Genomic DNA, 25449 nt, shown 5'->3' with positions numbered 1-25449 from the left:
CCGAGACTCTAAAACTTCTGAACGAGCACAATATGCAATATCACCAAGCGCTCAACTGGTGACGTCTGAGTCTTAAGGTCGGTCAAAAATGGGGTGTCTACAAATTGTTTCTGCACTTGAGTCGGGAAATATATATATATATATATATTCACAAGAACATTTTAATGCATATTTAATTTGTTTATTTATGTACAAATCAAACTTATTAAATGAAGGTATGTTTTGTCAAGTTTAAAGTTTAAATGCGTTGGATTTTATTTATGAGTTGAGAATCCTTTTATTTCATGATGCAAGTGATGGGATCGTGCATGATTAATTTATTTTGTTAATTCATTATTTTTAGTTGATGCGTTTGATATGCATGTATGATATCAACTCAAGTTATTTCTTAACAATAATTTCAAGTGATTTGGAATGATAAATTGTTATGTCGACTTTGGACATAAGCAGGTTATTTGAATATTTCTAATCAATTTTGAATGGGTGTTTAAACACCAGAGAAATTTAAACATGAAGATGTATGTAATTATATCGGTTCGTTTAATTGGGAAGTAATTTAAGAAATCTTTTACGTTGATTATTGAATTATGTGACATGAGATGTCATTAATAATTATTTTACTTGCGTAGTAGAATTTGTTAAACCATGAACCATTTTATTAATATGGGGGTGTATCTCTTGCATTAGTTGAGATAATTTAATTTTCTTCTGTCACAAATATTTTTATGACAGTGACATTTATTTGTTATTGAGTTGCAAGAATGTATACAATCAAATGAGTTTTTGAATTGTTTGATTCTTAGGCAAAAACTTTTATGAGGATATGATTTTGTCAAAACATTAATTCTGACTTGAGTAGTCATAATTATTTTGGTTTTTTCTTAAATTTGTTTTAAAATTCATTGATTTATATCAAAAGTAATAGGAGTGGTGAATATGATGCACCATTAGATGAATTTTGTGCACAACATGGCATTATTCACCAAACTACAGCACCTTATTCTCCACAGCAAAATGGAATTGCTGAAAGGAAGAATAGAACCCTAAAAAGAAATGATGAATGCCATGTTACTAAGTTCAGGCTTAACACAGAACTTGTGGGGGGAAGCAATATTGTCTGCTAATTATGTTCTTAATAGAATACCTCACAACAAAACCAAAAGCATTCCGTATGAATTGTGAAAAGGTCGACCACCTTCCTACAAATACTTAAAAGTGTGGGGATGTTTGGCGAAAGTTGAAGTTCCTGTTCCTAAAAAAAAAAAAAAAAAAAAAAAGAGACTAAGATTGGACCAAAAACAGTAGACTGTGTGTTTATTGGTTATGCACAGAATAGTAGTGCGATTTCTGACTTATAAATCAGAAATACCTGATATAAATGTGAACACTATTATAGAGTCAAGGAATGCTGTGTTTTTTGAACATGTCTTTCCTTACAAGAAAGGACAGGAATTAAGTTCACAGAAAAGAACTTATGATTGTACACAAAGTCAATAGACTAATGACAATCAAACACAAGAGACTAGTAATAGTCTCAACCAACAGGATTTAACGGATGATGAACCAAGACGAAGTAAGAGAACGAGAACATCAAAATCCTTTGGTCCAGATTTTCTGACATACCTGTTAGAAAATGAACCTCAAAGCTTTAAGGCAGCAATGACAGGTCCTGATGCACCTTTGTGGAAAGAGGCTGTTAATAATGAAATTGAATCCATTATGCAAAATCATACTTGGGAATTGGTGGATCTTCCACCAGGTTCTAAACCTCTTGGATATAAATGGATATTCAAGAGAAAAATGAAAGCAGATGGTTCAATTGACAAGTATAAAGCAAGACTTGTTAAAGGTTACAGACAAAAGGAAGGTCTGGACTATTTTGACATATATTCCCCTGTGACAAGAATAAACATCCATTCGCATGCTTATTTCTATAGCAGCGTTGTTTAATTTAGAAATACATCAAATGGATGTTAAGACAACTTTTCTTAAACGGTGATCTAAATGAAGAGATCTATATGGAGCAACCCGAAGGGTTTGTAGTATCAGGGCAAGAAAAGAAAGTTTGTCGACTTGTAAAATCCCTTTATGGATTAAAACAAGCACCTAAGCAATGGCATGAAAAATTTGATCATGCAATGCTTACTAATGGGTTTAAGATAAACGAATGTGACAAATGCATCTATGTTAAAAACACTGACCAAGGATATGTCATACTTTGTCTTTATGTAGATGACATGCTTATCATTGGAAGCAGTCAAAACATGATCAAATCAACTAAGCAGATGCATAACAAAATATTTGATATGAAAGATATGGGGGTCGCAGATGTTATATTAGGAACGAAAATTACTAAAACATCTGACAGATATGCATTATCTCAATCTCATTATATTGAGAAAATTCTTGATAAATTTATCAAGGATAATTTGAATTTAGCTAGAACACCTGTAGATATCAGTCTTTATTTATCGAAAAATAAAGGTGATGCAGTGTCTCAGTTAAAATACTCCCAAATCATTGGAAGCCTAATGTACCTAATGAATATTACTCGTCCTGATATAGCTTATGCTATTAGTAAATTGAGTAGGTACACTAGTAACCCCGGAGAAGACCATTGGAAAGCGATCATTCTGGTTCTTAGATATCTAAGATTCACCCGTGATCATGGTTTGAACTTTACTCGATATCCAGCAGTACTTGAAGGTTATTGTGATGCAAATTGGATATCGGATACTAAAGATTCAAAATCCACAAGTGGATATGTCTTTACTCTAGGAGGCGCTGCTGTTTCTTGGAAATCCACGAAACAAACTTGCATCGCACGATCCACAATGGAATCCGAGTTCATTGTTTTGGACAAAGCAGGAGAAGAAGTAGAATGGCTTCGTCACTTCTTAGAAGACATTCCAATGTGGCCAAAACTTGTGCCAGCTATTTGCATTCATTGTGATAGTCAATCTGCAATAGGCAAGGCACAGAATCATATATATAACGGTAAGTCACGACATATTCGTCGTCGACATAATACCGTAAGGCAATTGTTGTCAAACGGAATAATCTATAGATTATATAAAATCTAAAGAGAATATTGCAGATCCGTTAACAAAAGGTTTGACAAAAGAGCTAGTGTATAGTTCATCGAAGGGAATGGGATTAAAGCCTATTACATAAGAGTCGTCATAATGGTAACCCTATTTATATGACTGGAGATCCCAAGAACTAAGTTCAAAGGGACAACTAAGTTATGTATGGCTCACCAGAAATCACCAAGGGATTAAAAATTCCCTACCCATTCCTATGGTGAGAGTGATATCTGCAACATATGTTGTATGCAGGGGTATAAGGATAAGCTTTGCTTTTAATGATTACTTATATCTTCATTGAGACATAAATCAAGACGAGTATAAGGAGATACTCACAATAAGAATCACCTATATGAGTGTTGAACTGGGGCCGGTTCTATGAGAATGAAAAGGCTAAATTCTCTAGAAACACTTATGAAAACCAGGCGCGTTCAAGGCCAAAATGAACACAACAGTGAGAACCACGATGTGTTAGAAGATATTTTGTGTGAAATCTCTATTCTTGGCTTACACAAACGGCTGAACAATTCAAGGCATCGTGTCCATTGGTTAGCCAGTAAGTCTGATAGGTTATCACTAGGGAAGGTTCAAGGCCGAAAACTACCTATCCTGATGCAAGATATTTTTCGACTTATACTCTTTCGATAAATCTGCATTTTGTTGCATTTCCGTTGTCATCAAATTCCATTCATGAAATGGTTATAAAATTCTGGATCCAGAATTTTTTCCTAAGTTCGGTCTATTTTTTATGTGGGCCCCGTGCGTCGATTTTCATGGGTTAAAGTGGTAACGCGTTCTATGTCGCGTTGTGATTCACGTGGTATATTTGGTTGCTCAAAACCATTACCGAGTGAATGGGAAATTGAAGCCAAAATGTGCTCCATGGAAATGGAGTTTTGGTGGAAATTCCTTAAGGTTGTAAAATGGCTTGTCCCACATTAATTTGGTGGGAGGTTTTGAATGGGTTTATAAGGCTTGGGTTTGGTACTTAGGGTGTGCCCCAAGGGGTACCCAAGTGTTTTAGAGGGAGAGGTTATGGGCAAAATGGGCTAGACCCATTGGACTCAAAAAACCACCACACACGCGCGCGCGCGCCGTTCGTCCGTCCGGTCGGGCGGGCTGGGCTGGGCTTGGCTTGGGCACGGGTGCGTGGTGTGTGGTTGGGTTGGGCTTGTCCGGCCCAATACTAATCTTTTTGGGTCAAAAATATTTGAATTTAATTTTATTTTTGGTAAAATAAAATCCAAAATTCAAATTAAACTGGTTTGGTTTTTCTGTACATCCAAACAGGGCCCTTCCCGTATTAAACCGGAAATATCCTGATCTGGATTTACTGTACACCCAAACAAGGCCCTTCCCATTTTTGTTATCTGTTTGAATTGTAATCCAACAGATCCAAATTGTTTGAATTCAAAACCAACAGGTTTCATACTTATTCAATTCAAAACCTATAGCCACCATTACGTCTATAAATAGGACAACCCTCATTTGGATTTTGCAACTCTAATTTTCGTCCTTCATAATTCTGCAAACATCATCTTCATTTTGCTGCATTATTTTCTTGTCAGAGAGAGTATAAACACTTTGTGTGTTCGGTAGACAAACAATTTGTAGTGCTGCTATTGTTTGTAGTAGATCATTTTATCCTGGGAGATAGACGTCCACATTCTGAAAGCACTATGGAGAGGATGAATCTGTCTTAAGGACACAGTGTCAAACACTGGACTTGATCAGATTATAATTCGAAGAAATTAAATCAAGTAAGTTATTTAATTAATTTTTGTGTTATTGTTATTTATTTAAATCAGGTTTTAATTTTGTTTTTGTAACAAAATAAAATCTGTTTTTATTTATTTATTTATTATTTCAAGTTTGATTTTTGTAATCAAACAAATTCTCTCATTTTCTTTATTTCTTTAAATTCTAGTTGTTGTTTTGTACACAATAGAATTAAATCTTTTAAATACAGTGAAGATTGTCCTACATACTTAACTTCTTTTTTTCATTTGAATGTTGGCACAAATTAGTAATAAATCAATCATGTGACATAATAGTCCAACATAGACCTAATGTTTCATTTTATGCATAAGTTATTTTCAATGGACTTCACTATTGAATCCATTATAGGGTGAATTATATAAAATTGGTAAATCACTTAGAAAATACTTTTCAAAGCCGTGGTAGATTTTCAACCAACTAAATCCATTTTAGAGTGAATTATATAAAATTGGTGAATCACTTAGAAAATATTTTTAAAAGCAATGGTAGATTTTTGATTTAAAAAAAAAAAATCAGCATTTATTGACTTCTCTCAACCCACTTTTTGAGTTCTCACATATCTACTCCTACACCATTTTCAACTTTTCCCATACATTATGGCTAGTGATGAGATTGTTAAATTATTTTTATAAAAAAATCTTTAAAAAAATAATTTGTATATTAAAAAAATATCTAAAACAAACATAAATTCTTATTAAATCTATCTATCTATCTATCTATCTTATAAGGAAAAAAGGGTTTCTAACTCACATGCCTTGTGGGAGTTTCAATATCCCAATCTTACTTTTCTAAATTTTTGATTTAAAAAAAAAAAAAAACTTCAGCATTTATTGACTTCTCCCAACCCACAAGTCTTTTTGACTTCTCTTATACCTACTCCTACACCCTTTTCAACTTCTCCCATACATTATGGTTATTGATGAGATGTTAAATTATTTTTATAAAAAAAATTTAAAAAATAATTTGTATATTAAAAAAATATCTAAAACGAATATAAATTCTTATTAAATCTATATATATATATATATATATTATATGTAAAATGGGATTTCTAACCACAAGTCTTGTGGGTGTTTCAATATCTCAAACTAAAATTTCTAATTTTTTAATTTTAAATAATTAAATTTCAATTTATCGATCCACTACAAGAAAATGCACTTTTAGCGACCACTTTGTCTCTCTCTCTCTCTCTCTCTCTCTCTCTCTCTCTCTCTCACTCATCACCCTGTCTCTGTCTCTTTGTCTCTGTCTTTTCTCTATTTGTCTCACACTTATCCCCCTCTCTCATCACCCATCTCCTCTACCACATTCACCACTACAACAAATGCCATTCCACTACCACCACTGCTACCACTATTGCCATTCCACCTCTACAACTAATATTATTACCACCATCACTACCACTCTACTACCACCACCACCACCACTACTGCCACTACTACTATCATTACCTCTCCTCCACCACCGCCATTCCATCTCCTCTACCACTACCACAACTTCACCACTAATCTCCTTCGTCGTCACCACCACCACCACCACCATCACCTCTTATCCACCAACTTCACCACTATTGCCGCTCCCTCTCCTCTACCACAAAAAATTAGTTCCTGATTTTTAGTAACCAAAAAAAATGGGCGCAAAAAAATATTTTTCATTGACCACAAAAATTAACTTTATTTTAATATAAAATATTTTTCATTAAAATATTACCCATACTTCTACCAAATAAAAAATAATAATAATTTTTTTTCATTAAAATAAAAATGAAACAAATAAATTTTCAACTTTAGTAACTAAAAAAAAATGAAAATCAAAAGAAAAAAATTGCATTAAATACAAAAAAAAAATATTTTAACAAAAAAATAAATGAAATCCCATAGTGTGATCAATATATATTCTTAGAAATAGTCAAAATCCCCAATTTTTCCAAATTTCCTCAAACCCTTTGGCGCCTATGATTTCTTTTTCCCTCTTCTCTCATTTTCACGTTCAAATTTCTCTCTCTCTTTCTCTCTCTCTCTCTCCACATCTCCATCTCCATCTCCATCTCCATCTTCGCGCTACTCATCTCACTCTCATTCCGACTCCTCCATCGGCAAGAGCTTGAATCTGCAGAGCATCAATGTCGAAGCACACTATAATATAAGGAACCAGGGATTCTAGAGAGCTCAAATTTGCTGAGCAAGTTGTTGCCCTCGTAAACCCTAACATTGGTATGTATTCTCTTGTCTCTCTCTCTCTCTCTCTCTCTCTCTCTCTCTCTCACTTTATTTATTTATATTTTATTTTTTTATCTTCAAGGCTTTAATCTTAAGCTCTAGGTCGACGACCCTATGTGATCTCCAAATTCGCTCTTAATCTCCAAATTCGACTCCCTCAAGTAAAAGCTCCCTCCTTTGTTTCATGGTTTATATATATGTTTGCTTAATTTACTCTTTGAATTTCTTCTTTTCACCTTCATTTTTGTTCTACATGAAATTTTTTAATTTGAATATTATACAGTTTAAAATCACTATAATACTGAACATATGAATGTAAAAATACTGTATTTTGGTGTCAATCGTGATCAGTGATCAGTCAAATCAGGGAGAAAGAGAGAGAATTAGAATGTTTAAAAAAGTCTTGGACATGTGAGTTCTTCTTTTTCTCAATAACAATTATGCTTCTTTTTGCTTAGTTTTTGCCTCATGGCCCTCAACTATGCAAAATGGAACTTAAGCAGCATTTTTGCACCAACATGGTCTTTTATTAAGATAATAATGTCTTGAATTTGATGATTGCAATGCAACTTGCAACTTTCAGTTCAGTAGCTGGATAATAGAAGTGAGCGTACTGAAATTTCTATTATAGTTGTATGTTGCTCTGATATTATGACCTTTGATTTCACGAAAACCTTGTTTATTTTTGCATATGTTTCTGTTTCCTGTTCAGGCATTCCATTCTAATTCCCAACTGAATTATTTTTCCTGTACTTACAGGTTCTAATATCTGGAAAGGAAGAACTGGAGTCACCATTATCCCCTGCAATGGATGCTGTAATAAGAGTATTCAAACGTGTCAATGGACTACCTGAGAGTGAGGGTGATCGTAAAGTGCCTGGAGCTGCATTTTGTTCAATCCGATTTTTGGTGGCATCCACGCAAGCCATTAATCTAATTGGAAAGCAAGGCTCTTTAATCAAGTCAATACAGGAAAGCACCGGTGCCTCCATTCGGGTTCTCTCAAGTGGTATTCTTTAGTTGCTTCAAAAGCTACTAAATTGTTTACTATTACTGGATTTTTTCCATGTGCATCATCTACGATGTTGCCTTTCGATTTTGGTGGCAATTATTGGCCCTATTGGTCTTATGCTAGATTGAATTTATGAATTTATAGCTGACAATTTTTTGTTCACATCATTTTTTCCCTTTCATGTTTATACTAGCTTATTAATTTTTGAAAGTTTACTATGCTGCCTATAGCGATCCCGGGTTTACCCTTGTTGTACAGTGATCTGGACATGTGTCCGTGGATGTTGGTAGTTGTTTATTATCATGTTTGTATCCTCTTTACTTTGTATATTGAGTTATGGGATGTGTTGGGCAAGTTTGTTACAGGTTGGTTGTGTTTGGGAGCCTAATGTTGCTGCCCAGATTTTTGGACCTTCGCTCGAGCGAGGAGTTGGTCGCTCGAGCGAGAGTGAGGTTCGTGTCTGGTGGGTCGAGCCAGGGTGGCTTCGCTCGAGCGAGTGTTGCGTCTGGTTCTGGACCTGAGAGTTGCTTTTCTTGGCTCGAGTGGTCTGGGTTTTTCTTCGCTCGATCGAGAACTTCTTGGCTCGAGCGAGAGTTTTCTGTGTCTGGTCGCTCGAGCGACCAAGGCTTCGCTCGAGCGAGCGTGTTTTATATCAGCGGACAGTAGCGTTTTGAACATCACTTTTTCATCTTCTTTTTTTTTTATTAAACCTAGATTCGAGACTCTCTCTCTCTACACTTATATTCTCTCTAAGAATTGATCTCCCTAGAGTGTGAATCTAGCCTAGGGCCTTTGTTAAAAAGATAGAGGGCACTGAGAGCTTTGTTTTAATCTGAAAAAGTTTGGATTTGGAGCAAGTTGATCTTCGAGTCTTCATCTCCTTTGTGGCTTAAACTTCGAGGTAGGGATACCCTACTCCTCTCTATGGATTTTGTCTTTAAATTTTGGTATTTTGAGATGTTGGGCTTGGATTGGTAATTTTGTGAAAGTTTGGGGCTTTTGTGCAATTTTACAAAAGTTGGGGTTTTATTCATAATAAACCTAGATGCATGTTTGGCATAGAGAAATTGAATAAATGTTGAATCGTTGATGAAAATGGGACCTAAGGGTTGAAATGGTAATTATGGATAACGACCTAATTACATTGTTTAATTAATTGGGATAATTAATTGTGAGAAATGAGGAAATGAAATGTTGATTGAATATCCATTGTGCATTTATTTTCTGTTTAGAAATAACTGCTTTGGGCTATCGGTGGAGGATAGTCGTGATTGTTGTAGACAATGCATGATGATTAGGCAAACTGAAACTAATCAATGAAATATGTCATGGAACTTGACGGTTGATAGAATACATTAACTGTATGTATTGGGTGATTGTATATAGAACCAATGTGTTTATATACGTTATGTGTAGAGGAGGAGATAGGGGATGTACTCCGCGGTTTAGGGGAAGATAGGGGATGTACCTCTAAACCGGATAGTGTTGGGAGAAGATAGGGGATGAACTCCGTAGATACAGCTCATATGCTTGTCTAGAGAAGTGAAGATAGAGCTTATATGCTTATCTTGGTACAGTGTGGATACAGCTTATATGCTTATCTGTGAATGTGGGATATTGTTGTTATACATATCTATTGAGAATGTGGATATAGGTTATATGCTTATCTGAATGTGGGATATAGTTTTTATACATATCTATGGAAATGATGATAGAGCTAGCATGCTTATCTGTTGAAAAAGGGAAAATGAAAGGTAACTTAGACTCATAAGTTGTATGACATAAATGTGTAATTTATGTGAATGTATCTGTGTTAGCCATCTATCAATTGCTAATCTTTTAGTCATTGTTCATGGTTGGTTTAGTATATTTCTACTGGGCTGTGGCTCACCCTATATGGGAATATCATTTTCAAGTGCAGGTAGCATGCCACCTCCAAGGACATAGCTGGGAGGCTAGAGGCGGACATACTTTTGTCGCTTAACTTTTGATGTATTACATGTAACTTCAAGCCAAGGGCTTAATGTGTAAACGAGTTAGTACTCTTTTGTTGTAACCAAGTGTTAACTTGGAAAGCTGTAAGCCCATAGGGCATTTTGTTTTGATGTTAACATGTAATACTTATGTAATGGAACTTTAATGAATAAAAGAATGTGGTTAGCTTATATGTAAATGCATGTCTTATCTGATGGGTTTAATGTTGTTATTTTGAGGGCATTACACTGCCCATTGATTCATGGCTTTATTCTGTTTGATTTACTTGATTTACAGTTGGCATGATTTTGTTTAATCAGCAACGAAAGTAAATTGTATAGAGGGTGCACAACCTTTACACAACCGAAAAATAAGAAAAAAAGAAAGAAGAAAAAAAAGTGCATAAAATAGAAATAACCAAATCCCGACTACCAACAGCCACAAAAAATCAACAACCAACAAATAAAATTCAAAATAGTGCTAAATTTACAAAGGAAGCTCTATCATCATGTGTCATGATTTTTATTTTTTCTCCTTCCAGCTTATGAATAACAATGACAAAAAATAAATGGATTCTTCTCCAACTTCTCCATGAAGACAAATAAAGGACTAACAGCTTTCTTCAGTCCACACCTCCCTTAAAGGCTCACACCCCTTCTTACCATCATAATAATGAAACATAGAAGTCTTTTAATTTCTTTCTCCTTCCAGTAAATATTTAAGCCTCTATCCTTCTTCTCCATTAAAACCGGCTAATTCACTACTGGAGAAGTCTAATCCTCTAAAATGTTATCCATGCCTTTCAATTCAAACACCTTCCTAGCCACTTGTACAATTTGCTTCTAACTCAAGCATCCTCCCTCATTATTAGTGGTTGAAATCCATCATAACAATGAGAGCTAATCTTGAGCTTAGAAATATTAGAATGGAAAGAGGTTTGGGCCTTAATTGTACTTGGACTCGTTAAAGACTTTGGATTAGGAGTTCCACCAATGGATTAGAATGCCTTTCCTTTTCAGTTTTCAGAAGAAACATACATTGTCTGTTGCAGCACCAAAAATTACAAGGAATATAGAAAAACGTAATGCTATTTAAATATGAAAAGGCTACTCAACTCAGCAAAGTCAAAATCAGCCAACCACATGTATGCAGTCTTAGATGTTGATGTTAGAAGTTTGGCGGAGATATTATAAAGCTAGTCATCCTGGGCATTATATTATCTATGGATGGAGAATATTTGATGCCTATTGATGTACATAGTTCCAAACACTCTGAATAGGCCCTCATTTATATGAAGACATTTTTGTTTTGTGCTTTAAAATGGTTTCAGGTATTTTTCTTATTGGACTTTTGCTTTCTAATTACTTTAAGCTCCTTTTTCTTTCTTTCTCTGTTGTATGTTTGCATACTGATGACTAGGTCGGTTAATATTTTCTTCTGGCAGAAGAGGTGACACATTATGCCAACTCAGAGGAGAGGATTGTTGAGATGCAGGGAGAATCTCTGAAGGCTTTTAAAGCTGTGGAAGCTGTGGTGGGCCACTTAAGGAAATTCTTGGTGGACCAAAGCGTTCTTCCCCTATTTGAAAAGAGTGTGAGTCCTGTTACTCTGAAGGTTTACGAAGTAATAGATTATGGCATTGGGAACTTATTGTTGTTCTGCCTTTTTCTATAGTACAATACACCAGCCTCACAGGAACGCCAAGTAGAAACCTGGGCTGAGAAGTCATTGCTGTATAGTACTTCTCAAATTGGGATGGGTGCTGATTATCCTCTTGCAGTGAAGAGAGATCCTTTATTTCACGACCGTGAAACCCATTTTGATTCAAATATCCATTCTTCTGGAATTTTGCTGTATGGCCAAGATCCTGGACTTTCAGGAATGTGTTCTTCGGGACTTGGTCGTGCTGGTGGTTCTTTTGTTACCCAGGTTGGTTTCAATTATTCATTTCTCTACTAGTGTTATCTCACATTTCACTTTAGATATTAATTCACATTTCACTCTAGATATTAACTGCTGTGATGTGGTGCACATTTCCAATCCTTTCTGTTTTGTTTATCTCAAGGTTTGGAAGTCTAATGAGGTAGCTATGCTACAGAATGGCCATATATTAGCTTTTTTTGGCTAAAGTAACCAATAAAGACAAAATGTCACATCCTACCCATGAATCAATTGCTTTTTCTCTCACAACCATCAATTTGACAACAAAAAAAAAAAAAATTCCATAAATCATCCCAAATACAACTTTTTTCCATCTCATAAAATAGTCAAAAAGCTAACTAAAATAGTTAAGTTTCCAAACGAGCCCAATTGTTTTGACAAAGATTTAAATAAAATTTTCACATGATTGTGGTATCTGATTTAAGGCTTTATTTATGATTGTGTAAAATTTTGACCATATTGTTATTTTATCTTTGGGAAAAATGTTAAATGGGTTTTGTAGTATTATGTTGTGAACTTTAGTGATAATGTTTAACAAGCTCTAGGTTTTTGTTAGCTGGATTGATGTGGATTTTGGTCTGCATTAAGATGGAATGTGTAATGTGTATACTTAATTCCAAAAAACAAACAAACAAAACAAAACAAAAAGAGTAAGAAGGGATGATAGATGAGGGAGAGGGAGAGAAAGAGGAAGAGAAGTGGAGAAGATGGGGTGGCCCTTTTGGACATGGCACCTGAGAGAGAGAGTAGGGAGAGAAGGGTGGGGTGGCGTTAGGTTGGGTGTGGCAGAGGCATTGATGGGCTAGTTGGGCTGCAGCATTGGTGGTGGGTTGGTGGCTGCAGCAATCGGCATGTAGTAACGTCTCCGGTAATTGGATTTCCGTTGTCTAGGTCTCTGTTACAATTGGTTATGTCTATTATTTAATGTGAAAAACTCAGATAAAAAATGCAACAAATAATGAAAATGTGTTTGGTTTTACGTATAAAACTATTCAAATGTGGAATGTGCTTGTTTGGATATTGTTAATAGTTGGAACCAAAGGTAAAATAAGCATTTTAACATAAAAATTGTTGATATCATCGTTTTCCTAAGATCAATGGAATAGTAACAATTTGGATCAAGTTGTAATGCAATTTATGTGCAAATCGTGGAACTAGTTGTAATTTCTCCAAACCTCAAACAAGAATTCAAATAACAGCAAGGCCTCTGCCACTGTATTTATGGAATTCAATAATTTCCACTTCATTTTAATTTTAATTTTAATGTTATTTGTATTATTTGATCTTGGAATCATAATCTGATTAGTTGTTGCTTTGCTTAATCAGATTGCATAAACAATGCAAATACCACTTTCTTATGCGGAGGACATAATTGGGATTGAAGGGGAAAATATTGCATACATTCGACGTACTAGTGGCGCCATCCTCTCCGTGCAAGAAAGTAGAGGCCTACCAGATGAGATCATAGTTCACCATCAGTGGCCATGGACAGATCAGAAACAAAGGCTCAAATAATGCTCAAAGTGCTAATTTTTTTGGGGATGTAGCTCTAGTTTTCACCATCATCTTAATTAGTTTGATGATAGTACCAGTTTTAATAGTAGCTAGCTGTAACAACCCAAATTCATGTCCTAGTCATGTTTGCATGCATTTGTATGTTTTTCCATGTTAAGTTGCTGTAACAACCCATATTTATGTCTTAGTCATGTTCATGAGCATTTGTATGATTATGACTCATTAAGCTTGCACTTTTATGTTTATGACTTGTTTTGCCTAAGTAAGGTCCACGCCTTGTTTTGTGTTTATGTGATTTGCTTAAGTGTTGTGTGCATGCTTTGTTCCTTCCTTGGTGTCTCAAGCCTAAGTTATGTCAAGCCTAGGTTGTGCCAAGCCTAGGTCATGTTACGCCTAGATCATTCCAAGCCGAGGCCATCTTCAGTCTAGAATTATCTTGGAACCACCTTGTTTGACCTCCACCTTCGCTCTGACATATCGGCCGAGATGTCATTATCAAGGCCGAGGTGTTCATCACCAAGGCCGAGATGTTACCTTTGCACCTAAGTGATCTTGTCCTGGAGTGGTATGACCTAGACCGAGGTGTGGCACAGCTTAGTCAAGTGTTGTCCTTCCTAGCCGAGGTCATTGTCACCTTAGTTGCCAAAGCTTTGTCCTTAGCTGATGTCATCAATTGTCGGAGTGCCTTGCCCGGTAGCTTGTTAGAGACATTTTGTCATAGTCTTTATAGCGATCCCGGGTTTACCCTTGTTGTACAGTGATCCGGACATGTGTCTGTGGATGTTGATAGTTGATTATTATCTTGTTTACATCCTTTTACTTCGTATTTGAGTTATAGGATGTGTTGGGCAGGTTTGTTATAGGTTGGTTGAGTTTAGAAACCAAAACTAGTTGCCCAGATTTTGACCTGTCCGCTCGAGCAGGGGTTTTGGCGCTCGAGCGGGAATTGCACCCATCCAGTATTTCCTGTGCAGTGTTGGACGCTCGAGCGTGGTATTGGCCGCTCGAGCGGGGTTGTGTGAGTGCCGCTCGAGCGGGGAGTTGGAAGCTCGAGCGAAGACCTGGTTCTGTAAAAGTTCTGGGAGTGTGTATCCGCCGCTCGAGCGGGATTGTTAACGCTCGAGCGGGAGTCTATGAGTGACGCTCGAGCGGGGTGTTTGACGCTCGAGCGGGTCGACTGGGTTTAAGTTCCGTGTTTTGACTTTTCAAATCACTTTTTCACTTTCTCTTCTCTCTCCTACTTTTCCAAAAACACCATTGTTGAGCCTCTCACTCTAGAACTCTACCTTCTCTCTAGGTTTTGATCTAGTAGGAGTGATTTGCTCACCTTTGGCCTTTACAAAAAAGTTGTTGATCGTCGAGGGCTACATTTTAATCTGAAAATTTTGAGATTTGGAGCACGTTGGGTTTTGTCTTCTTCTCCCTTGGAGCTCCGAATTTGAGGTAGGGATATCCTACTCCTCTCTATGGATTTTGTCTTTAAATTTTGGTATTTTGAGATGTTGGGGTTGGTTTGGTAATTTTGTGAAAGTTTGGGGCTTTTGTGTTATTTTACAAAAGTTGGGGTTTTATTTATAATAAACCTAGATGCATGTTTGGTATAGAGGAATGGAATAAATGTTGAATCATTGATGAAAATGGGACCCAAGGGTTGTGATGTTAATTATGGAAAATGACCTAATTACATTGATTGATTAATTGGGGTAATTAATTGTGAGAATTGAGGAAATGAAATGGAATTGTCGAGATTGGGAATGTATGGGGAAAAAGGGTGTAGTTGAATTATTTATCACTCACCGAATTGAAATGTTGATTGAATATCCATTGTGCATTTATTTTCTGTATAGAGATAACTGCTTTGGGCTATCGGTGGAGGATAGTCATGATTGTTGTAGACAATGCATGATGATTAGGCAAACGGAAACTAATCAATGGAATGTGTCATGGAATTTGACGGTTGATAGAATACATTAACTGTATGTATTGAGTGATTGCATATAGAACCAATGTGTTTGTATACGTTATGCGTAGAGGAGGAGATGGGGGATGTACTCCGCGGTTTAGGGGAAGATAGGGGATGTACCTCTAAACCGGATAGTGTTGGGAGAAGATAGGGGATGAACTCCGTAGATACAGCTCATATGCTTGTCTAGAGAAGTGAAGATATAGCTCATATGCTTATCTTTGTGAAGTGTGAATATAGCCTATATGCTTATCTGTGAATGTGGGATACTGTTGTTATACATATCTGTTGAGAGTGTGGATATAGCTTATATGCTTATCTGTGAATGTGGGATATAGTTTTATACATATCTGTTGAGATGATGATAGAGCTAACATGCTTATCTGTTGAAAAAGGGAAAATGAAAGGTAACTTGGACTCATAAGTCGTATGACATAAATATGTGATTTATGTGAATGTATCAGTATTGGCCATCTATCAATTGCTAATCTTTTAGTCATTGTTCATGGTTGGTTTAGTGTATTTTTACTGGGCTGTGGCTCACCCTGTATGGGAATATCATTTTCAGGTACAGGTAGCATGCCACCTCCAAGGACATAGCTTGGGAGGCTAGAGGCGGACATACTTTTGTCGTTTTATTTTTGATGTATTACATGTAAATTCAAGCCAAGGGCTAAATATGTGAATGAGTTACTACTCTTTTGTTGTAACCAAGTGTTAACTTGGAAAGCTGTAAGCCCGTAGGGCATTTTGCTTTTGTTGTTAACATGTAATACTTTTGTAATGAAACTCTGATGAATGTAAGGTTGTGGGACTTTTATATATCAATGCATATTTATTTGATGGGTTTAATGTAGTTATTTTGAGGGCGTTACAGTCTTGTCTTGTCAATCTATCACCTTTTTGAGGAGAACCAACCAGCCGTTGCCACGTGTCCGAGCTGAGTGTTAAGTCAGCCGATAGAGAGAGAAAACCTATCATTTGTTATATCTTTGTTTTGAAGATGAGATAGAAGCTCTAGGTGAGAAAGAGGAGTTCTTGAGAGGAGGTAGATTTCCAAGCTTGATCCCTAGAGATCGAATCGTTAGATCCGTGTTCTAAGGTTAGATTCTTAATCTACTCATGTTGTTCTTTATGTTCATGTTATTTCATTGCATGATTGAATATGATTTGTAAGCCATGCATTGCTTTGAAGTTCGGTTTTAGAAAGAGGAAATAGTATTTATGTGTTCTTCAAGAAAAGTCATGTTTTGATCCGAAACCTCATGCCAAGATCCATGTTTTTGTGTTTGTTTTCACATGATCTTCAAGTATGGGTACCCAGGTCCATGTTTTCGAACTCATAACATGAAATCCCAGATTTTGTAATAAAGAAGTTATGATTTTAGCATTCATATTCTTCATGGTCTTCATGTTCATGTTCTTCATGTTCTTCACGGGTGGAAACCCAGATCTCCAGACTTCACTTCCCTAAGTGTAGTCGTCGAGATTACTCTTGCCTAGATCACACACTTAGGCCAAGCATCGTATCTCACCTTGGCCTACCTTGCATGATCACTTACACCTTTAGTTTGTCTTGTGCGCACCTCGGCATGCAGCCACACGCCGAAGCCTAGGTAGCCACACCTCGGCCAGGAGGTGTGGGACCTCGGCAAAGACCTGGTTGGTACCCAGCATGTCCTCCTGACATGTAAAATAGTGTTTTGACTTCCAGTATGTTTTCCCGAGATCATTTGCATGTATGTAAGACCTGTTTTGAGAAGTGCATTCAGTAGACTTTGCCATGTGTTTGTAGGACTTGGACCTTTGCTTTGATCTCGACGTCCCAAGAACTATGTGAGTGGTATTTCTAATAAAGCTATGTTATACATTTTGATAAAGACTTTGCTTTGCTTTGTTTTGAAAGTATTTGTTACCCATGAATGATTACCCCTATTTTTATGTATCAAGTAAGCTTTGTTTTGATGACATTCTCGGAAAGTCCTTAGTGCCAGGGGACTATAATGCAACTGCACATCTTGTTTTGAAAGTCCCTTGTGTTGGAGGACTCTAAACTTTCGCAGTACTCTCATGTTAGGGGGCTACGGGCCTTTGTAACATAGGTCCCTTGTGCTGGAGGACTCTAAACTTTCGCAGTACTCTCTTGTTAGGGGGCTACGGGCCTTCGTAACATAGGTCCTTTGTGCTAGAGGACTCTAAACTTTTGTAGCACCTTCGTTTGAGATATCTCCCTTGCTTTGTCTTGTTTTGCCACTGATGGTTTACCGCGTGGGTCTTGTAAGTCCAGAATGTCATCCCTTGTATTATGTAGATGCTATTAACATCCAAAGTAAGTAAGTAAGTAAGTTTTGTAAGATCAAGTTGATGAACTAGATTCATCCCACGTTTTGTTCAAGCTATGATATGTATGTTTTGCAAAGACCTCGGGAATCATTCATTTAACCCCTTTATTACTTATACCATTCACTGTGTATCCAAGCTCACCCTCCTTATGTATATATGTGGGTAACAAGCAAGAAGTCGGCTACGCCGAGATGTGTGTTTTGTATGTATGTTATGTCGGCAGTGAGGATGTCGGCAATCTGGAAGATTATGTTTCTTGACTTGTATTTCATGTGTTTTGTTCATGTCGGCTCGAGAAGCCTTCTATCAAGATGTAATATGTATTTTTGTACTTCATTTTAATTGTATTCAAGTTTTAAAGCTTTGTAAAGATGTATGCTATTTCATTTGATCTACGTACTGCTCTTATGGACCACTTGTATTGTAAATTATTGCTTCCGCACTTGTTAGCCCCATATGTAATACTCTAATTGTGTGTGAATTTTGAAAGTTGGCCTTCGGTAATCTCGGATTATTAGCCATCACGGCACCAAACTACTAGGGGCGGTTTGGGGTCGTGACACTAGCAGCCATGGCAGCCACAATGGACCGAGCAATGGAAGAGCAATGACACAAGGGGAAATAAATCCGATCAAGCAGCGGCACACAAAGCTCCTCCTCTTCCACTCCGATCAAACAGCAGCAGCGGCGGAACACAGAGACGGTTCCGCTAGGTTTTAGGAAGACACGGTGCTCATCTCTCTCTATTCTTTGCTCTATTCTTTCTTTTTTTTTTTTTTTTTTTGGGTTTGTTTTTGAAATGAAAAGTGTGGGTGTATTGCACAGTAGCAGCAAGTTGAGTGCAAAACTAAATTCGAGCCATTTCGAACCATCACTTTTTGTATGTAACTTGTGTGCTTGACATATATGAATCAGCTTTGACCATATAGTGTCCATAACACTCTGCAAAGAGTGATTTCTTGATTAATGGATGTTTTGTAGTATATTATTGAACTACTGTCATGTCTGATAATTCCAATTTTCGGTTCTGCCTTCTCTTGTTTGGCCTTCAGTTTGATTAATTAATTTCAATATTAAGATGTTTTCTAATTTTCTGTTAGGAAATTTCGTAATAAATTAAATCATAGTTTTCGTTGCTTCTCTGCTCATGTGCCACAGTTATTTTCGTCAGCTTCACCTTGGTCTATTTGTTGGTTACCTCACACTATGGTCTACAAGGAGTCCAATGTTTGTTATTTTCCTCTTCAATTTTTGCTAAAGTTGATGTAGCTGTATTGCATATTCACAAAAAAAATCCTTTACTCACTAGTGGAGTGTACAAGGAGTAAGGCATATTCACAAAAAAAATCCTTTACTCTAAAAATGAAAACTCTACATGGCTTTGTTTGGAAGAATATACAAGTGTACCATTTATAAAGGAAGTTGATGATTTGTTGGTTGTGTATGTTGGTCAAATGGCTGTTACAACTGCCAATGACCTTCTCTGGAAGCCCCTGAACCATAAGGTGAATGTAGAATTTTTTTAGACTTGACCACATTGCATGTTGTCAATGCTCTTAGCTGTGGACTGAGTGTTTAAAACTTAAATAATGAGCTGTTCTTATAAAATACCAAGCAAAAACTTGTTTTGGAATCTTAAACAACAAAAGAACTTGTTTTTATAGCAACTCAAACAACAAAAGAACTTGTTTTAACGGTCTTATTATTATTATTATTATTATTATTATTATTATTATTATTCTTTTCCCTATATTATTATTATTATTATTTCATGCATAGGGTAATTTGTTATTAGTTGCTTTCTTACTAGAGAATAACAATGCAATTGTAGGATTATGCCATGTTCTATTGTCCTGTTTTGTTATCTGAAAATATAGCATTCTTATCTGATTAGAATCTTATGTTTGTTTGCCTTTGTTACCTGGTGTGATTACTGATAGGAACCCTTGTGTGGCTCAATATCAAGTCAGCTTAGGAATTTGCTTTTGGGTTTAAATATTGCAAGTGAACTTGATCAAGCTGTGCAACTTGTTACTAATGATAAACTTGATCTGGGCTGTGCATTGATTGAACAAGCTGCAACAGAAAATGTTAGATTGCTTTCTATTTTCTTTCATAAGAATGCATTTATGCATGTATTTATTTATCTATCCGTTAATGCATATGTTCACTTCAGTGCTTTTGATTCACATTATGCTAAATTGATAATGCATGCAATAATAGGTAACAGTTTTCACTTCTAATATTTGGAAAAACTGTTTTAGAAGTTGTATAGAAAACCGAAGAATACTTTGTTATTGGATAAGGTTCTAAAATGGCCCTACATGTTTCTTCCTGAAATGAAGCTTGCTACACAGGCGAAAATATGGCTTAACAAGTGTGGATTGGGAGGGAGAGTTGATCAATCATCCCTAAAAACTTAGAATTCATGGTGTTAATGCCCAAAAATCACCAAACGGCGTTGGAGTTGCACGAAACTTGGCACACACAACCGTCTAGGCACGAGAGACTTGTGGAAGAAGACGGGACTCGAATTGGGTTCCCGATTTTGGAGTTAGGGCCGGATTTCATGCTAGGCAAACTAGTTCCTTAAAAAACTTAGAATGCGAGGTGTTGACGCCCCAAAATCACCAAACGACGTCGGAGTAGCACGAAACGTGGCACACACGACTGCCTAGGCACGAGCGACTTGTAGGAGAAGTCGGGACTCGAATCGGGTTCCTAGTTTGGGAGTTAGAATCGGATTTCACACTAGGCAAACTAATTTTTTAAGAAACTTAGAATTCGAGGTGTTGACGTCCCAAAATCACCAAATGGCGTCGGATTAGCACGAAATCTGGCACACACGACCGCCTAGGCATAAGAGACACGAGACTCGAATTGGGTTCCTGGTTTGGGAGTTAGAGTCGAATTTCACTCTAGGCAAATTAATTCTTTAAGAAACTTAGAATTCGAGGTGTTGACGCCTCAAAATCACCAAACTGTGTCGGATTAGCACGAAACTTGGCATATACGACCGCTTAGGCACGAGAGACTTGTGGGAGAAGCTGGGACTCGAATTGGATTCTCGGTTTGGGAGTTAGAGGCAGATTTCATTCTAGACAAATTAATTTTGAGGACCAAACAGTAGGAAGAAGCAAGGGGAGATAATGGCTGATGTTGTCAACTTTTTGAGGACCAAAGGATTCACTGGACACTTTGGAAGTGGAGGGGACTCATCGACAAGTGGACATACTTCTTGGTAAAGTATATTAACTTTAATATAACAAATTTTATAAAAGAATATATGTTTGAAGAATTAGAAAGTAATGGAAACATGCATAGGACATCCAATTTATACAGGTGCACGGGATGCATAAATTGTGCATTAGTCTAAAAAATATTTCTTTTTCTCTATACTTAAAGTTTCAAAAAAGGCTGTCGAAAGGCTAAATTATCACACAACCACAGATTTGTACAGGAACCAATAGAAAACATCTTAGGAGGGACCAATATAAGTTGTATGAACTTACGGCACATTAATGGGATGCACCATTTGTGAATTAGCCTTAAAATTAATTTTTCGTTCTCATAATCTCGAAAAAAAGTCTGTTAGAGGGATAAATTATATAATTGATCTAATTGTAAATTGATGAGTTACTAATGTTTTTAATCATTTGTATAATTAATTAATTATTAAAGCTTTTAATTTATTTTTTTGCAGATTGGATTGGGGTGACATTTTTGACGTGCAACAATGCTGTAATTTGCTTGAATGTTCATTTTGTTTGATAGGGATACACATACTTTATGGAGTTGCACTAGTTATTGTTAGATGTTTGGTGGAATTGTACAAGTTATAACTTTTGGATATTTTGTGGATATTGCACTATTTTCATTTTGTTAATTCGTAAATGTGTTGATGACAGGTTAGGTTAAGTTAAGTTGTGAATGGAGTTATATTCAACAGGTTTCAACATGAACATGGTTATATTTGTTGAACTAAAATTTAGATTTTGATAAAATAGGTATATAATGTGGAAAAAAATATTATGGAATTAGTGACAATTTTCTATCCCTAAAGAAGGTTTTTTCGTCTCTTATTTGGTTTAGGTGGAAGATTAATTTTGTTATGAATTCTTTATTTCATCGCTAAATGAATTTGTCATGACAAAAGATAGTCACATTTTGTCACTATTACCCTCAATGTGTGACGATTTTTTTTTGACATTATTTCATCATTTTTAATGATGAATTTGTTTGTCTCTATTGGTAGCTTCTTTGACAAATTTTTTTCGTCTTCGTTTATATTAAACATGACAAAAAATTTTCGTCTCTATTTATTATATTTATGACAAAATACTTTCGTCTTTAATTTATTTCTTTAATGACAAAATATTTTGTCGTTAATTACTTACAAGTATGTTCCCAATAGAGTGTATTGGAGACAAAAAATTTCGTCACAAATTTATCATTTTTAATGATGAATTTGTTTTTGTCTCTATTGGTAACTTCTTTGAAAAAAAAATTTAGTCTTCGTTTATATTAAACGTGACAAAATTATTTCGTCTCTATTTCTTATATTTATGAAAAAATATTTTTGTCTCTAATTTCTTTTTTAATGACAAAATATTTTGTCGTTAATTATTTACAAGTTTGTTTCCAACAGAGTGTATTGGAGACAAAAAAATTCGTCACAAATTTATCATTTTCAATGACGAATTTGTTTTTTTGTCTCTAAGACCTTTTAGCGACGACGCTTTGGCGACAAAACGGGTGACGAAAACTTTTCGTCGTAATTAGTTTGAGTGACGAAATATATACATTTTAGGACAATATATTTTCGTCCATGTATAACAATATGAAAAATATGAAAAACTTTTCGTCCATGTATAACATTTCAATTTGGCATCTTGTGAGAAAAATATGAAAAATAACATTTATACTATTAGAACAACATTGATAAAATATATCATTTTATCATTTTTTGTTGCTAAATCTAACAATAATTATTCAACCATTAAAGATATTCTAATTGGTCACATTTTCACATGAATTTATTTTAGGGCATCCAATGAATTACTGCCACGTCATCTTTACCTTCAACAACTCATGATACACATTAGACAATTAAAAATTAAAATGTTAATATAGCATTGGTTTGGCTAACAAATAGAGGTCACAAGCAACACAAAAATTAAAGAAGAAAAAAATAAGGATAAAATACTTGACAACATGAGTGACATTATTTATGCTATTATACAATAAATAAATAAAAAATATATATATATAACATACCGCCCACGAGTTACATGCTTCATTTGTTGGCTTATCAAAAGCTTGTAGACTTAAACAAGTATTGTTATGTACTTCCCTTAATTTATTGGGAAAATTAGAAATAAGTGGGACAATTTTAAAATAATTATATTATGGGCGAAATTTTTTTTATACAAGTTTGGCATACAAAAAAGATTTGCACTAAACATAAAAAAATAAAAAATAACTTATACCATACAAAAGACTAGACCAGACCCATCATAAAAAATAAAATTATTGTTTCGTTGTCTAACTGAAACATAATTTTTCATAATTTATTTGGGGTAAACTGGACCAATAATGACTTTCCCCCTAGCCTTTCATTTAGGCATTATTCCAAGTTCACCTACCTTAATTTTTGTTGAATTATAGCAAAATAATCAGTAACTGAGTCAGAAATTCAATGTAAAGGGATGCATATTAGTCACAACACCATTTTTTTTTTCCTTTTTTTTTTTTGCTTTCCCCATGATAAGCGACAACGAGATATTACCAAACAATCACCACCACCAAACACCTTCACGATCTATCTCTCATCGCAACCCACAGCTATGGCATGGTGTAATAATCTCACTTCTACATTAATAAATCATTTCTGGATATGAAGTGATCACCAAACTCGTGAAACAGCTGCCAATTCTAATTGATTATGAAACTCTAACGTAAAGTTTTATAATTAAAAAAGGGCCTAATCTATCTCTGATCTTTTTTAGACACATTGTAGCATTTCTCTTATTTTATTTATTGAGAGGAGGGAGTTAGTTAAAAATGTGTGAACTCGTGGATCATGATATTGCTGTCCCGGGATTCCGATAATTGAATATGCATCAGCAATAAATATAAAATTGAAAAACATTGATTATCTCGCCCAGATTTTATAACACCACTGTATTTTTATCAAAACATCATTTTAGTCATTACACTTTCACTAAAATCTCATTTTAGTCCCTTTCCCTTTTTAATTTTAGTCAATCTCTTTAGTGATAGATGGACACTTGACTTAAAGTGTGAAAAAATTATTGTCACAATTAAAAGTGAAGAAATCAAAATAAAATTATGGTGAAAATATAGGGTAGCTAAGTGTAATTAACCCATAAATGTGTCCAAATTCAATCTGCTTGGTCGGTTGGCCCAGGCATGGAGTGAAAATGAGATATCAGTAGATATAATGGAGGAAAGTGATTGCCCTCAGTCCTTGCAATTTTGGGAGCTTTCATTTGTGGTGCTGATTGGGAAAGGTTGAAAGCTGTGATCAAGTTCAGGAAGTAGATGGGTAAGATCATGTACTTGTGTTAATGGGTCTGTGCAACACTGTTGTGTCAAAATCGCTCATCAAGTCTCTACCTGGCTTTCCTGGTATGCTTCCCTTCAAACTTGAAACTGGGTGAGCTCTCTCTCTCTCTCTCTCTCTCTCCATACATATAGATGGGACAAAATTACAATTTGCATGCATGTAATTTACATTGAGTCTTGCTTTGTCCCTTAACTTTTTAATTGTCCCAATCAACAATCTAAATTTCAAGTCATGCTATAATTAGAACCTGTTAGAATAGTAGAAAAAGAAATAATATGTATTGTATTGAATTAATGATTTTACAGTACAAAGCTATGGGTATATATATAGGACTATGTATGAGTGTTGTACAAAGGAAAGGGAAAGAATAAGGTAGGGAGAGAATAAGGTAAAGAAAGAATAAGGTAGGGAAAGAAAAAGGCAAGATTTGAACATACCTAATAGGGAGGAGCCTATAATCTAAATATGGAATACAATACAAAGAATAATACAATACAAAGAGGGTAATTTATATTTATAAATTGGGCCGAGCTGGGCAATGGGTCGTTATGGGCCACAAAACAAAGGGCTGAGTAAAGAGGCTTTGAAGTTAGTCCGGTCCCAGAGCCTTAATGGTTAGTCCGGTCCCAGAGAGCCTATTGTTATTATCGGTCCAGGAGAGTACTGCGAATTGCTCGGTCGCCCGAGTTAGCTCGGTCGTGGCATGGTGCAGCTAGCTCGGTCAGACCTAGCTAATTGTTAAGCACGGTCTAAACTAACACTATGGTTAGCACGGTTTGTGCAGGTAGAACCGAGGCAAGAGCAGTGAAAGGAAGAATCGAACTAAGTATAGTTCGGTCTAGTCTGCGACTTAGCATAGCCATGTTTATCTCGGTCACAGAATTCCGACCATGGTAAAACCATCTCACTTGGTTTGTGCAGTGACGGGGGTGTTGAAGGATAAGCATTATCTTTCAGGAGTATGAATCCCAGGAGGACTCTACATAGAGGAGTAAAAGTCCTACTAGGATTGTGCCACACGGAACCTA

General features: G+C 35.8%; 1 long non-coding RNA gene and 1 pseudogene across 1 annotated transcript; one reads left to right on the top strand and one right to left on the bottom strand.

Annotated features, from left to right (window-relative positions):
- The window catches only part of LOC114256761 (mannosyl-oligosaccharide glucosidase GCS1-like), a 357500-nt pseudogene that overhangs the window by 214883 nt on the left and 117168 nt on the right, over positions 1–25449 (bottom strand).
- LOC145804756 (uncharacterized) lies at positions 6786–11644 on the top strand. The gene is made up of 3 exons (XR_014347131.1): positions 6786–7078; positions 7844–8093; positions 11490–11644. It is a non-coding gene; the product is annotated as an uncharacterized LOC145804756 (long non-coding RNA).

Source organism: Camellia sinensis, chromosome 12, assembly GCF_055761805.1.
Source record: "Camellia sinensis isolate YWXY chromosome 12, ASM5576180v1, whole genome shotgun sequence".
NCBI classification, from domain to species: domain Eukaryota; kingdom Viridiplantae; phylum Streptophyta; class Magnoliopsida; order Ericales; family Theaceae; genus Camellia; species Camellia sinensis.
This window is presented reverse-complemented; position numbering and strand designations above follow the sequence as displayed.